This window comes from Typopeltis vanoorti, chromosome 5 (assembly GCF_054136105.1).
Source record: "Typopeltis vanoorti isolate ZY-2024b chromosome 5, IOZ_Tvanoo_1.0, whole genome shotgun sequence".
Taxonomy (NCBI): Eukaryota; Metazoa; Arthropoda; class Arachnida; order Uropygi; family Thelyphonidae; genus Typopeltis; species Typopeltis vanoorti.
The window spans coordinates 90,838,733-90,851,931 of NC_143553.1; the positions used below are offsets into that span (position 1 = coordinate 90,838,733).

The 13,199-nt window shown below is 37.2% G+C and overlaps 1 protein-coding gene across 3 annotated transcripts in view; it reads right to left on the reverse strand.

Moving 5' to 3' along the window:
• LOC150106646 (transmembrane protein 33-like) overlaps window positions 1-11,735 on the reverse strand; it is a 122,841-nt gene extending 111,106 nt beyond the window's left edge. For 2 of the 3 annotated variants that reach the window (XM_090392596.1, XM_090392598.1), the window contains exon 1: window positions 11,545-11,735. The gene's annotated coding sequence lies outside the window, so the exon portion shown is untranslated. The remainder of the gene's footprint in view (window positions 1-11,544) is intronic. The other variant, XM_090392597.1, reaches the window with a different exon arrangement.
• Window positions 11,736-13,199: the final 1,464 nt, after the last annotated feature.

Genomic DNA, 13,199 nt, shown 5'->3' on the forward strand with positions numbered 1-13,199 from the left:
TAAATGAAACAAGCAGTGATGACAGCACAGTGATAAAAAAACACTGACCAGGCATGCAGTCAGGAATACATATCCATACTTGAAGTAGAAAAAGCCATCAAAGGCTTGAAATGTGGAAAGGCAGCGGATGTGATAGATGTAGATGTGTAGATGATATTCGACCAGAAATGCTGAAGTATGGTGGTATAAGAATCTTACAGTGGCTGCACTGCATAGTTCAGAAAGCCTGGACAGAGGGACGAATTCCTGATGATTGGAGTAGAGCTCTCATAGTACCCATATATAAAAAATGAAATAAAACTGAATATGAGAATTACAGAGGTATTTCCCTACTGAGTGTTCCTGGCAAGATCTATGCAAGTATACTTGAGAAACGGTTGAGAAGAATTGTGGAAGAAAAGCTTGGTGAAGAACAAGCTGGATTCAGGCCAAATAGAGGCTGTCAGGATCAGATCTTCACTTTACGACAAATAGTCGAGAAAGCATGGGAATATAACAAAGATCTGTATTTAAGTTTTGTCGATTTGGAAAAGGCATATGACAAGGTGCCAAGAGAGAAGCTATTCAATACGCTGCAGTTATATGCTGTCAATGGGGCATTATATCAAGCAATACTTAGTCTTTATTTGAGTTGTGAGTCAGCAGTTAGAATTGAAGGAAGTACAGGAAGATGATTTAATGTTAACTCTGGTGTGAGACAAGGATGTACATTATCCCCTGTATTATTCATTATCTATATGGATCACATTATGAAGGAAAGTGGTATTAAACCTGATTTCAAAATTGGAGATGTTAATGTCAGCTCTTTGCTTTATGCGGATGATGTTATACTTCTAAATAAATCCGCTTCAAGTCTGCAAGATTCTCTGACTAAATTGAATAGCTGTTGTAATAGATATGGTATGAAGGTCAGCAATAAAAAGACAAAGACAATGAAAATAGGCAGAATCATTGAAAATGTCAACTGTGTTGTGAATGGAGAACCTGTGGAACAAGTAAAACATTTCAGCTACTTAGGCACAATTTTTACTGAAGATGGTAAACTAAATATAGAAATAGACAACAGAATCAGCAAAGCTGGTATCGTGGGAAGTCAATTAAATAAATTCATATGGAATAAGAAAGAAATTAGTCAGAACACTAAATTAGCTATATACAAGACTGTGTTCAAACCAATTTTAACTTATGGATCTGAGAGCTGGGTCAGAAGTAAAACACTTGACCAAAGACTAGAGACCGCAGATATGATAGTCCTGAGAAAGATTAGAGGCGTGAACAGATGGCATCAATGGCAATATCATATTAAAAATGAGGATATTAGGAAAGAACTTGACATTGTCAGCATCCAGGAATGCGTTAGCAGAGCTAATCTCAGATGGTATGGTCACTTAAATAGAATGGGCGAAGAAAGATTAGCAAAACAAGTGTTCTCTGCCAGGTTGGCAGGAAAACGACCCAGAGGAAGACCAAGATATAGGTGGATTGATACGGTACAAAGTGCCTTAGACTATAGAAATATAAGATCTGATAATGTTGGAGGCTTGACAAGTTACAGACTGATTTGGAGGAAAATTGTAGATAGGAAGTTAGTAATGATGTAATTTTTTCATGTAGTACTGTCATATCCTGTACACCCCTTGAGGGTACATGGCAGGAATTTGATGATGATGATGATGATGATGACTGCAAAAATTATGAGAACAACAAATTCTGGGAATAATGCAGAAGACACTGACTTATAAAAGTAAAGAGATTCTTGTTCCATTGTATCAGGCCTTGATTAGGCCACATATGGACTACTGTACACAGATTTGGTAACCTGGTTTTCAGAAGGACGACGAGATGTTGGAAAGGGTTCAGAGGCAATTGATTATGGTAATTTCTGATCTCTGGAATGTTGTGTCTAGTGGACAGGAGCTAAAGGGATGATATGATAGAGACATACAAGTTGGTATGATAGAGACATACAAGTTGGTAAGGAGTTGTTATAGGCTCAATGTTAAAGAGGTTTTTAATAAAATGGTGGGAGATCATGGGAGAACAAGAGGTCATCCCTGAAAGCTGTATAAGGAGGGTGTGAACAAGGGAGTGAGAAGCAGGTTATTTGCATGCAAAGTTGTGAAAGATTGGAATGCCCTGCCTGAGAGTGTGGTGTCTGCAGAGAAACTGAATGCCAAAGGGACCTCCTAGATGAGTCTTTGACTCCATGGGGTTGTGGGATGATAATAATAAGCAATCATATTACTAAAGCAGATATTCTAGCCTTACAAGAAGACTTGAATAGATTGAATTAAAGGGCACGGGAGTAGGGATGCCAGTGCTGAGTCACAGATGACATTACCCTCATCTGCCCAATGCTAAATGATCTCACTAATTTCTCCAAGATCTTAACAACTACTGATGAAATACAAACTAGTCTATAGCTTGACACTAACAGTCTGCTACCATCCTTATGCAGCACTGTTACCCTCCATTCACTCCTTGGGCACCTTTTACATGGTCAGACTTTTACTGAAAAGCCAGGTCAATGGGGCTGTCAGTTCTTTAGCAAATTTTCTCAAATCCAACAGTGAAATCCTATCCAGTCCTATTGCGTTACTGATATCCAGAGTACTCAGTATTTGAAACACACTCACTTCTTGCATTTCTAAACTAGAACCTGCCATATACCTCTAATATTAAAACCTACTTCTCCAAGATGAAATATCCCAATAGTGTTCATCAAACAACTCCACTATATCCTTTGTATCAGTCACTATTCCCAATTTTATTAAACGTCATTCTTCCATAATCATTTCTCCTCCTACTGGCCAAAGCGAAAAAATTCCTTAGGATTTTTTTTGGATCTCAGGGACAATCTCTTCTCATATTCCAGTTTTGCCTTCCTTACCATACTAGTCACTCTCCTGGTCTGAGTCTTATATTCTACATGCATCTGCTCTCCACCCCTCTCCTTATATCTCTTCCATAACCTCTTTTTTACTTGCAGTTCCTGTTTGATATTGTTTGTCATCCACTTTACACCAAATTGCATTCTCTTCTTCACTCCCAGTATACAGCTTGCTATTGCTGCTAATAAATATTTTTCACAAGTTCCCAAGAACTGATGATATCTCGTCCTTCCAATTCCTCCTTCATAGAACTACCCCGAGTTGATATCTAAAGCTATTATAATTACCTGCCTTATAATTCTGCACACATTCCTTTCTCTTTGATACTCCTGCACATCTAGTAATCTTCCCAAAACTACATGGTCACTCACTCAAACTGGGGACAGAGATACCATCTCAGTTATTATCAGTTCTTCTGACCAAATCTAAAACTCTTGAACCTTATGTTCCTTCTGTTACATGCTGCCTAAGACGTTTGTTCCTAAACAATTCAAGAAATTCTATTCCCTTATTACTACATGCAGTTTCCTCTTCCCAATATATACCACTGTAGTTAAAATCTCCCATAACAATCATTCTTCTTGCACTCACCAAGCTCAACTGCCTGAACATCTCCTGCTGTTCACCCTCTATGCTCCCAGGCTTGTAGCAACACCCTACTAAATATCCTGTCCACCTCTACCTCACAATACTTTCAAAACCATTAGTGCCAATGCCCTCCAAATACTCTACTCTGAGAGGACATAAGTCATCACTTATAAGCAGTACTCCACCACGTCATTTTCCCCTTCCTATCCTGTCGAAAAATGCTATACCCTGCTATTTCTATTCCTGTAAGGATATCATCTTCCATCAACCACATCTCAGAGATCCCAATAATCTTTGGCCAGGCTGAGGCTATCAGAGCAACCAATTCATCTCCTTTATTCCAGATACTCCTGGCATTAGTAAAAAGAATTGTCACTGTTTCTATACCTATCATTATCCCTTCCAGACTCCACTGGATTCAGCATTACCTGATGTATTCTCCCTTCTCCCAAGCACCTATTCCCAAGAGAGGCCACCCCTGCTACCATCCACCCTGATAATTCTGCTTTCCATGCATTGACACACTGACTTTCTCAGAGAACAACACACTTTCTCCAGATGCCTACGTCCTTCCTCATTCGAATGCAAGCCATCTTTCGCATACAATTCTTTTCTGTCTTCAAATACCCTCCATGCATTCACATATTCCAATTCTCTCATTTGAAACATTCTTGCTATTATACTATTCATTATTGATGCTCTTTATGCAGCTCTGCATTATCATATCTGGGCTACACACGCTATCTTCCCTCTCTCAGTCTTCTTCCGTACAACCTTAGGCATGAACCTCAGATCTCTTGCCACCCAATTCATACTGTCTCTCAAGTCATTCAAGCCCACCATCACAATCATCTCATCTCATCCACCCTTTCAGATCACTTAAATGCCACAGTCACACTATCTACTGTTCCTCCTGGAAAACAGTCAAGTATTCTATCTTGCACACCACAGATCACTGAGCCTCCATACATCACACCTCTTACCAATGTTTCTTCCTTGCTCACTTGCATCCCTCACTCTCTCTCCTCTAACACTTTCTTTGTTCACCGACTTAGTTATGTTGTATCTTGCCATTCCTAGTTCCAGCACTCTCTCTCACATTTTTCTCATTCACTCTCTTTTAGTGGTTCTCCAATTCTCTCCTCTCCTATCATTCCCATAACTCTCTCTCTCTCTCTCATTGTTTCCAGTCCCCTAATCTCTTCTTTCATGCTTCTCAACTCACTCCCAAGACATTCCACTTCCTCTTTCAGCACACATCTCTCTCTCTCTCTGCAAGTTACCTACTATTGCTCTCCATTCATCCTTCCATGTAACACCATCTTTAAAAACGTCAATGTTTAAAACTTCCCATACTCCCTACTTTTATATTTTCCTCCAGATTGAGCACATTATCCTTGCCCTCAATCATGCTAATCGTTTCTCTAGGTCGTTTTCTCCCATTTCTGAAGTAACACGTCTAATTCACAAAGTTCTTCCCATTTTCTGCATATGTGCAGTCCCTGATCTCTCACCTGTGACATATCTAACTGTCAGCATACCGAAAACATCACAATGTAATTGACATTTAAACAATAAAAGGTCCCAGTACTGAGCCCTGTGGGATGCCACATATTAATGTGTTTTCATTAGCAGGGCTGTTATCTGATATGATGGGTTAACCACTTAGCAATAAGATTCCTATACTTTAATTTACTATCCAAAATCTCTAGTTTCAATAACTATTTGATTTCAATTAATATAATACTCTACCTGCTATGTGCTTCATCCAAATAAAATATAATATAATTCGCTTTTATTTGACCATAATAATAAAATAAGGATTCTGTATCAGTTACATCCCTTTTCAATCTCTCCCCAACTTACCATCATCAAACAACTGGATATCACCCTCCAGACCCAATATCATTAACACACATGTTAAACAACAGTCCACTCGGTTAGCTGAGTGGCTATACACTTCTCAATCATATGCCTGGGAAAGGAGTGTCCTGGGTTCGATTCCTGTCGCTGATATGAGTAGCTTAAGGATCTTTCTCAGACATAGTCAAGTTAGCTGGTTTTGGGTGTGGACTGCAGGGTTTCTCTCCCCAGTTTATCTAGGGTTTTTTCTACTGCAAGCAGGCAAACCAGCCCCATGAACACATGCATCTACAGACATAGGACACACTGGGAGGCATAGGACTAGCCACCTTATCTTTGGGACGGGTACGGCTTAGAAGGGACAAGGATAGCTCTGTAACAGGCCACTAGGCCTAATACATGAAGGGAAGAAGTAGTTAAACAACAACTGCTCAAGTATAGAATACTGTGGTACACAACTTGTCACCCTCCTCATCCAGAGATCACAGGCTTATGTGTTGAACATCTTTTTATTTTTCATGGTATTATAACAAAAAAAATCATATAAAGATATTTATTAATTGACTTATATTTTGCTGGGCTGCACAATAGAATCATCAGAACATGACTAGCAGTTACAAAACAAACAACAATGAGCAAATGAAACAGTTCAATTATAATGGACAAAAGCCTTAATTTGATGCCCTCCATTTGTTGTATGGAAGTTTTGACAATTGCTAGGTTTGTAGTTGATCTTCCTTGTAGATGACTGTCTCCCAAATTTTTGGTTGATTAATGCAGCCATATTTGTTGAGACTGAGAGAGAGAGTGCTTCATAGCTTCTGCTGACTCTAAAATTATCCTCCCCAACTTATGATGGTTTCCATATAGTATACTGGTTTTCTTCCATTTAATCTGATGGAAAGGGTGTCCAATTCTCTGAGGCACCTTTTAACAGATCATTCTGTCTATCCACAGAAGGCAATGTTACAATCACAAGGAATTGGATACACTGTAGGGCAGGGGTCGGCAACCGGAAGCCCGCTGGCTGCACGTGGCCCAAACGTGCATTTTTGGCGGCCCATAAAAGGTTGACCATATTTACATGCCATGTTGAATTATTTAAATAATACATTTTATAATGTGAATAATAAATTAAAAATAATTTTATACCTATAGTTCGTGATATGGTCGTGTAACTTGGCGCGATCAACCACGTGAGTCATCATGAGTGGGGATAACAAATGTGACTTCATCCGACGACAACCGAAATTTTGTTGCACTTTTGTAGTCATGTTCCCTAGTCGGTCTTTTAATATAATTCAATAACATCAACTATTATTTTCAGATATATAGTTGTTAAATATAATTTCAAAAATGTGTTCAAGAAAATGTAAAATTACAGATGAAGGAAGGTTTAATGATGCTGTTATGAAAACATAAGTGTTGATGTTAATGAAAGAATATAATATCAGACGTCATTACGAGGATCAACATGAAAGCCAATAGAAGGATTTGAACTGTGAATTTTGAAAAATCAAATTAATAAATTACAAGTTTCTTTGACTGCTCAGCGAAACATATTTAAGATGCAAAGTATTCATAATGAATCCGTTGTTCGTACTACACTTCCGGCCCAATTATTAAAAATAAAAGTTGAATGTGGCCCTTGAGTCTGAAAAGGTTGCCGACCCCTGCTCTAGGGTATAATAAAGCATGCAGTTTCTCCTTAAGTGAAGCAGAATACGGTTGCTAATTTGTAATGTGGTGTGAAGCTTACGTATACTCTATATCCAAAATAGATAACCTCGAGGGGATATTCAGTTGTTTGCTGATGATGCAAAACCAGGGACAGCAATAGTTAATAAAAGGTAATGTAGACATCTTACAGGATGATTTAAATAAGGGGCAAAGGGACAAAGCTGTATAATTGAGAGGAGACATCCACATAGCCTTTAAAGGAATGTGAAGAACCGACCAGGGCCTCTGACCTAATGTTCAATCCTCACCTTCTCGTGATGCACCCTGTTAGGTTTCTACCTGGATACTGAACAAATGATGGTCTACCAATTTGGAATTTAGCCAACCAAGTTGTATTCTTATTGGCTTAAACCACAATTTTAAAATGATGATACAACATGACAGAATTTCATGCTGGCTGGGACATCATCTGGTTAAACAAGATGATGTTTAGCCCCTGTTGTTTTCAACAGAGAACCAGAGCAAACAGCAAAAAGTCAGCTACTATAAGAAAGCCTGAAACACATCCCAACTCAACATTACCAGAGTTCGAGATCACTATCAACATAAGAAGCCTGAATCGCAAAGAAACAGAGCTAGCTGAGGAATTGAATAAGTACCAGATCGACATAATAGGAGTGACTGAAACAAAAGAAAAACTGGTGAGATCTTTCTGAGCAATAAATAAAAAATGTTATATCCAGGCAATAACAATCAGGGAAAAGAAGGTGTAGCTAGAGTATTGAACGCTAAATACGAGTTCTTGAATGACAGGCAAATATCAGAATTGGAAACTGGACGATGAGACTTATTTGTGCCTATGGTCCACACAGAAGGTTCTACTAAGGTAGAAGTGGAGGAATTTTTTGAGGCTTTAGAAAAAGCAACTGACACAATGAAAAAGGAAAAGTTGGTCCTTGTTGGGGATCTAAATAGCAGAGTAGGAAATGATTGTCAGACATGCAAAAATATTTGGGGAAAATTTGGAGAAAAGAGCACAACTAATAATAATAATGGATTTCTGCTCAGGACAATGGCTGGTTATTACTAACACAATGTTCCAACATAAAAATGTGATTAAATTCACATGGAGAGAAGAGGCAAGGAATAAGAAAACTCATTGAGTATGTTACACTAGTGGGCAAAATTGTAGAAACCTTTTGGAAAAAGTGTATTTCTGAGGTTTGATGGCTCATAACACCACTTTTTTTTCGAGTAATACCATAAAATTATATATAAATGGAAAGATAATTTAATGAAGAATGTAATGCAATAACTTTTATGAAGGATTTTTTTATTACAACAGCAGTTATAAAGAAGAAAAGTGAAACATATAGAAAAAATGAGATATACAAAAATTCTCACAATGTGAGTTAATACTTAATTGGGTAACCTTTAATGTTAATTACGGCTTTACAAGGCCTTCCCATGGAGTGAACCAAGTTTTTTAGTCCTACAGCTGTTATAATGTGAAACCAAGATTGAATTATTGCTTCTATTAATCGGGTTTTATTGCTGAGTTGCTTCTGACTAACAAGTTTCTTTAGTCGGCTCCATAGATTTTCGATTGGGTTAAGGTCTGGGCTATTCCCAGGCCATTCCAGCAGTGGAATATGATTATCTTGAAACCACTTTTTGCACACAGCGGCAACATGACATGGAGCTGAATCCTGTTGAAATATAAATGCTTCATTATCTTGGAAAAGAAAGTGCGGAAGGCTTCAGTTTGGGCTTAAGAATTTCATTTATGTATTTTTGGGCATTTATATTCCCATTAATCATGCAAATTCTGCCCACACCTTTTGATGTCATACACCCCAGATCATAATACTAAGTGGGTTTCACGGTAGGTGTAATGCAATCAGGATGCAAATCTTCTCCAATTCTTCTCCTTAAGTATTTTATGCCATCACTACCAAACAGGGAGATTTTGGTCAAACCACTCCAAATAACACTGTCCCATTGTTCTGCCTGTCCAGTTAACACGGGTTTTAGCCCAGTTTAATCTTTTCAATCTTTGTTTAAGAGATAAAAATGGCTTTTTTCATGGAATTCTAACATTGATTTTCTTCTGTCACGTAGACACAGTCTCTCAATTCTATCATCACTTGCTGTTGTACACCTTTTCCTGCCTTTACCAGTCTGGTTTTGTAGTGACTGAGTCTCCTTATACCTCTTCAAAAATTTAGAAATGCCACCTTTGGTTAAGTTTCCACCAATTTTTCTTCTAATTTCTTCATAACCGTAGCCTTGTTCACTTAATAGTACTATTTTACATCGCTTTCTGGGTGACCAGTCAACTCTTCCCGCCATTTCTTTAATTTTATTACGTTTTACAAGCTCACTAAATGAAAGAACACAAAAAAACCCAACCAACTTGATAGCAATCACATAACATGCTGACAAATGTCCTCCTCTCAGCTCCAATACAGGACATCAATAGCTGAATCCTACTGTGACCTTATTGGCTCATTGCCAAAACAAAACGACACCTGATTGGCTCTCTAATCACTCATGCTCATTGGCTACATTCAAATGAAGGAAAGCTACTTCATATCAACCTAAGCAACTTGTGCTTTTTTCTGGTTATTTGGGTATAACTTTTCATAGAATACAGATAATTGAACAAACTTTGTTGCATTACATTCTTGATTAAATTATCTTTCCATTGATACTTTTATGGTATTACACTAAAAAAAAAGTGGTGTTATGAGCCATCAAATCTCAAAAACACACTTTTTCTAAAAGGTTTCCATAATTTTGGCCACTAGTGTATTGTTGATAGCAATGTTTCTCATTGGTGCAGGACACTAAAGTGTACAGAGAATCTGAAATTGGAAGAGATTACTATTTAGTCTTGAACAGGATAAAACTGAATTTCATATTGAAAGGAATAAAATGAAAGAAAGTTTTAAAGCAAATAAAAGTTGAGCAGCTCCCAGATGTGAACTGTAGACTAAAATACACAAACATTATTCAAGAAAAAATGAGAGTTTGAGAACAGGAACAAACCTTGGAGATTCAGTGGCAAATCCTGAAGAAAACATTGATTCAGCCAGAGAGGCATGTGATGAGTTTGTCTGCAAGGATAGAAAAATCAGAACTCCATGTTGGACACAGGAAGTTAAAGAGGCAGTGAAGGAAAAGAAGATAGCATATCAAAAGTTCCTGGTGAATAAGTCAGTTTGTGCTCTTAGAGAATACAGAGACAAATCTAAAAAAGCTAAACACTGTCTGAAACTAGCTAAACAAAAGTCATGGGAAGACTTTGGTAGGAATATAGAAAATAAATATCAGGAAGGCAGCAAGATATTCTGAGGCTGTAGAAAAAGTTCAGAAATGAAGGAAAGAGTGCTGTAAAAGGAATTAGAGTTGATAAAGGTGAGATGAAAACTGGAGAAGATATCCTTGATATATGGACAATTACTTATAAAAATTGCTAATTGAAACAATCAGTGACAGCACAGTGGTAAAAAAACACTCAACAGGCATACAATCAGGAATACATATCATACTTGAAGTAAAAAATGTTATGAAAAGGCAGCTGGAGTAGACAATATTCGACCAGAAAGGGAGGTATAAAAGTCTTACAATGGCTGCACTGAACTATGCAGTGCAGTACAATGGCTGCACTGCATAGTTCAGAAGGCCTGAACAGAGGGACAAATTCCAGATGATTGGAGTAAAGCTCTCATAGTACCCATATATAAAAAGAGAAATAAAACTAAATGTGAGAATTACAGAGATATTTCTCTACTGAGTGCCCCTGGTAAGATTTATGCAAGCATACTTTCTCTCCTCTTCAAATAGCACTAGCTGTTGTTTGTTTGAAACACATTCAGCGTCATAGAAAAACATATTTTCCTCACCCCTAGTGAGGAAAATATGGGCTTGTCATGTTACATACAATTCAGTGCTTATCAAGGCTCAAAAATCAAAATTCCTCTATTAATTAATGGAGGGACGGAAGACAAGGGTGAAGGATGAGCTGTTGTTGTTTATAATTTTTATAAATACTGCAGATTCCCCAACCGGTGTTTTTTGAGGAATAAAAATCCTGTTCCGAGTGAGTGGAAATTCTCTTCTTACCATATCTTCATTTGCGAGCATATGAAATAAACATCAATTATACTTTAAAAGTGGGAAACGGAACTAAATACTTTGATCTGGTGAAAATTCTTCTTCCTACCATGCCGGTGAAATATAAAAGAAAACGTCGTTTCTTAACTCTTACTGATGAGACTACAGGCTGAACCTGTCATTGACAAACTGATAGTAATGAAATAGGCCCAGGCGCTCTTTTATTTTACAAAAAATAAATATAAATAAAGTGCGTGTGTGTGTGTGTGTGTGTGTGTGTATATATATATATATATATATATATATATATATATATATATACTGTGTATATATATATAGAGAGAGAGAGAGAGTAAAATTGAAATTACTTAAAAGAATAAAACTTTCAAATACGATAACTTACATCTACTCTCCTAATGCAACGCGTAACTTACAACAGTTGGGAAATAAGCGCTTATTTTCGTTAATTAAGCTTACGAGAAAATATTTAAAAAATAATATACCTTTACTTAACACAATATATATGATACTAAACTACAGACTCCAGCTACAAAAGTGCTAGTCAGTTTGATGAGAACGCACGCTTACACAAATAATACATGAATACATGTTCCTAACTTTGTTTTCCCCGTTATTAGTATTTTTTTCTTTTTTAGAAATCCCTCTATTGCACCCGCATCATTTATAATTGCAAAACTGGACTACAGCTTGAGCAACGGTAAGAAAAACTCAAATTCAAAAAATTGAAATTGTTATAAATTACGAAAAAAAAATCCTTTTTAATTGAAAATTATAGGCTATTGCTCTCTTATTATAAACAATCTCAGTTAAAACAAAGAACGTATACTTAATTTTTAGGCGCTATTTTCTCATTTACAAACATAATTATCTGTTATCTAGTCATAATGAATTTCCATAATTTATTATTTCATATTATTATTTTAATGGCTAATATAGGTGGGGCTTGAATGATGCAGAGATCTGTGCCAGCGGTAGCGTAGCTACCAGCAGGGCTACCCTTTGTAAGACAGGTGTCAACAGAGGAGCTATATTAACAGTATTTCATCCACTATTTTAATGGTGAATAGCAAGATGAAATCCATACCAATTCAGTCGACGCCCAGGTGGTCTAGAAGTACATCAGACGGTGGGGATTCTGGGCATCAGACGACAAGTCGACTACTGGACCCAGTTCTCCTTGCATGGCAACCAGGACAGAAAACTGTAAAGGGACTGGAAGAAACCAAACGTAAAAAGTGTAGAAGAAAACAGAGAGATACGAATTTTTTTTACAGTTCAGCACAAGAAAATCGCGATTTTAGAAAGCGTATGCACATGATTCGGAAACAAAAGTTTTTTTTAAATTTTGCAATAACAGAACAGAGACTTATGGATAAAAAAGAATTTTATTTTCGTCAACAAAATATTCACTGAATTGAGCTGCAAGAGTTATATAATAAACCAACAGCAAATCATCAGGAAGTAGCTATATTGTCTAACTTCCAAATTCAACCAGCCTTTTTTCGACCGGTTCCCGCGTTAGTCGATCTCTGACACGGGCAAGCCGGTTTTTTCTCCCGGAAACTCGGATTTATCGTCACTTAAACTCAAGAAAATCGACCGTAGAAGTCACACTATTTCAGACATTCAATTATTGTGATAGGGATAAGGACAACGAGATGGCGACACTGGTTGATTCGACTTTTCACTGTGTGAAGCTTAATTAGTGATAGGCCAGCTATATCTGATTGGCTATCATTGGAGATTGGGCCCACTCAGTCTCCAATAAGTTAGATAGGGCTAAAGTGGCCTCGCATACTCCCTATATGGGAACAAAAAAAAAGAAGAATAAAGGCATTAGCTGATTAATTTATTTTATTTTTTTCTCAAATTCAACTCAATGAGCTTCAAGTTGATGACATACCTGAGAATCGTTTGACAGAAATAAGTGTAAAATGAAGTAGGGGATATCGGAATATGACCATAGAAAAATTCATCTTTCCATCAGTAGTCCTGACAGGCATTTAAGCGTCCACAAACTTCCAACTATTCACGGAC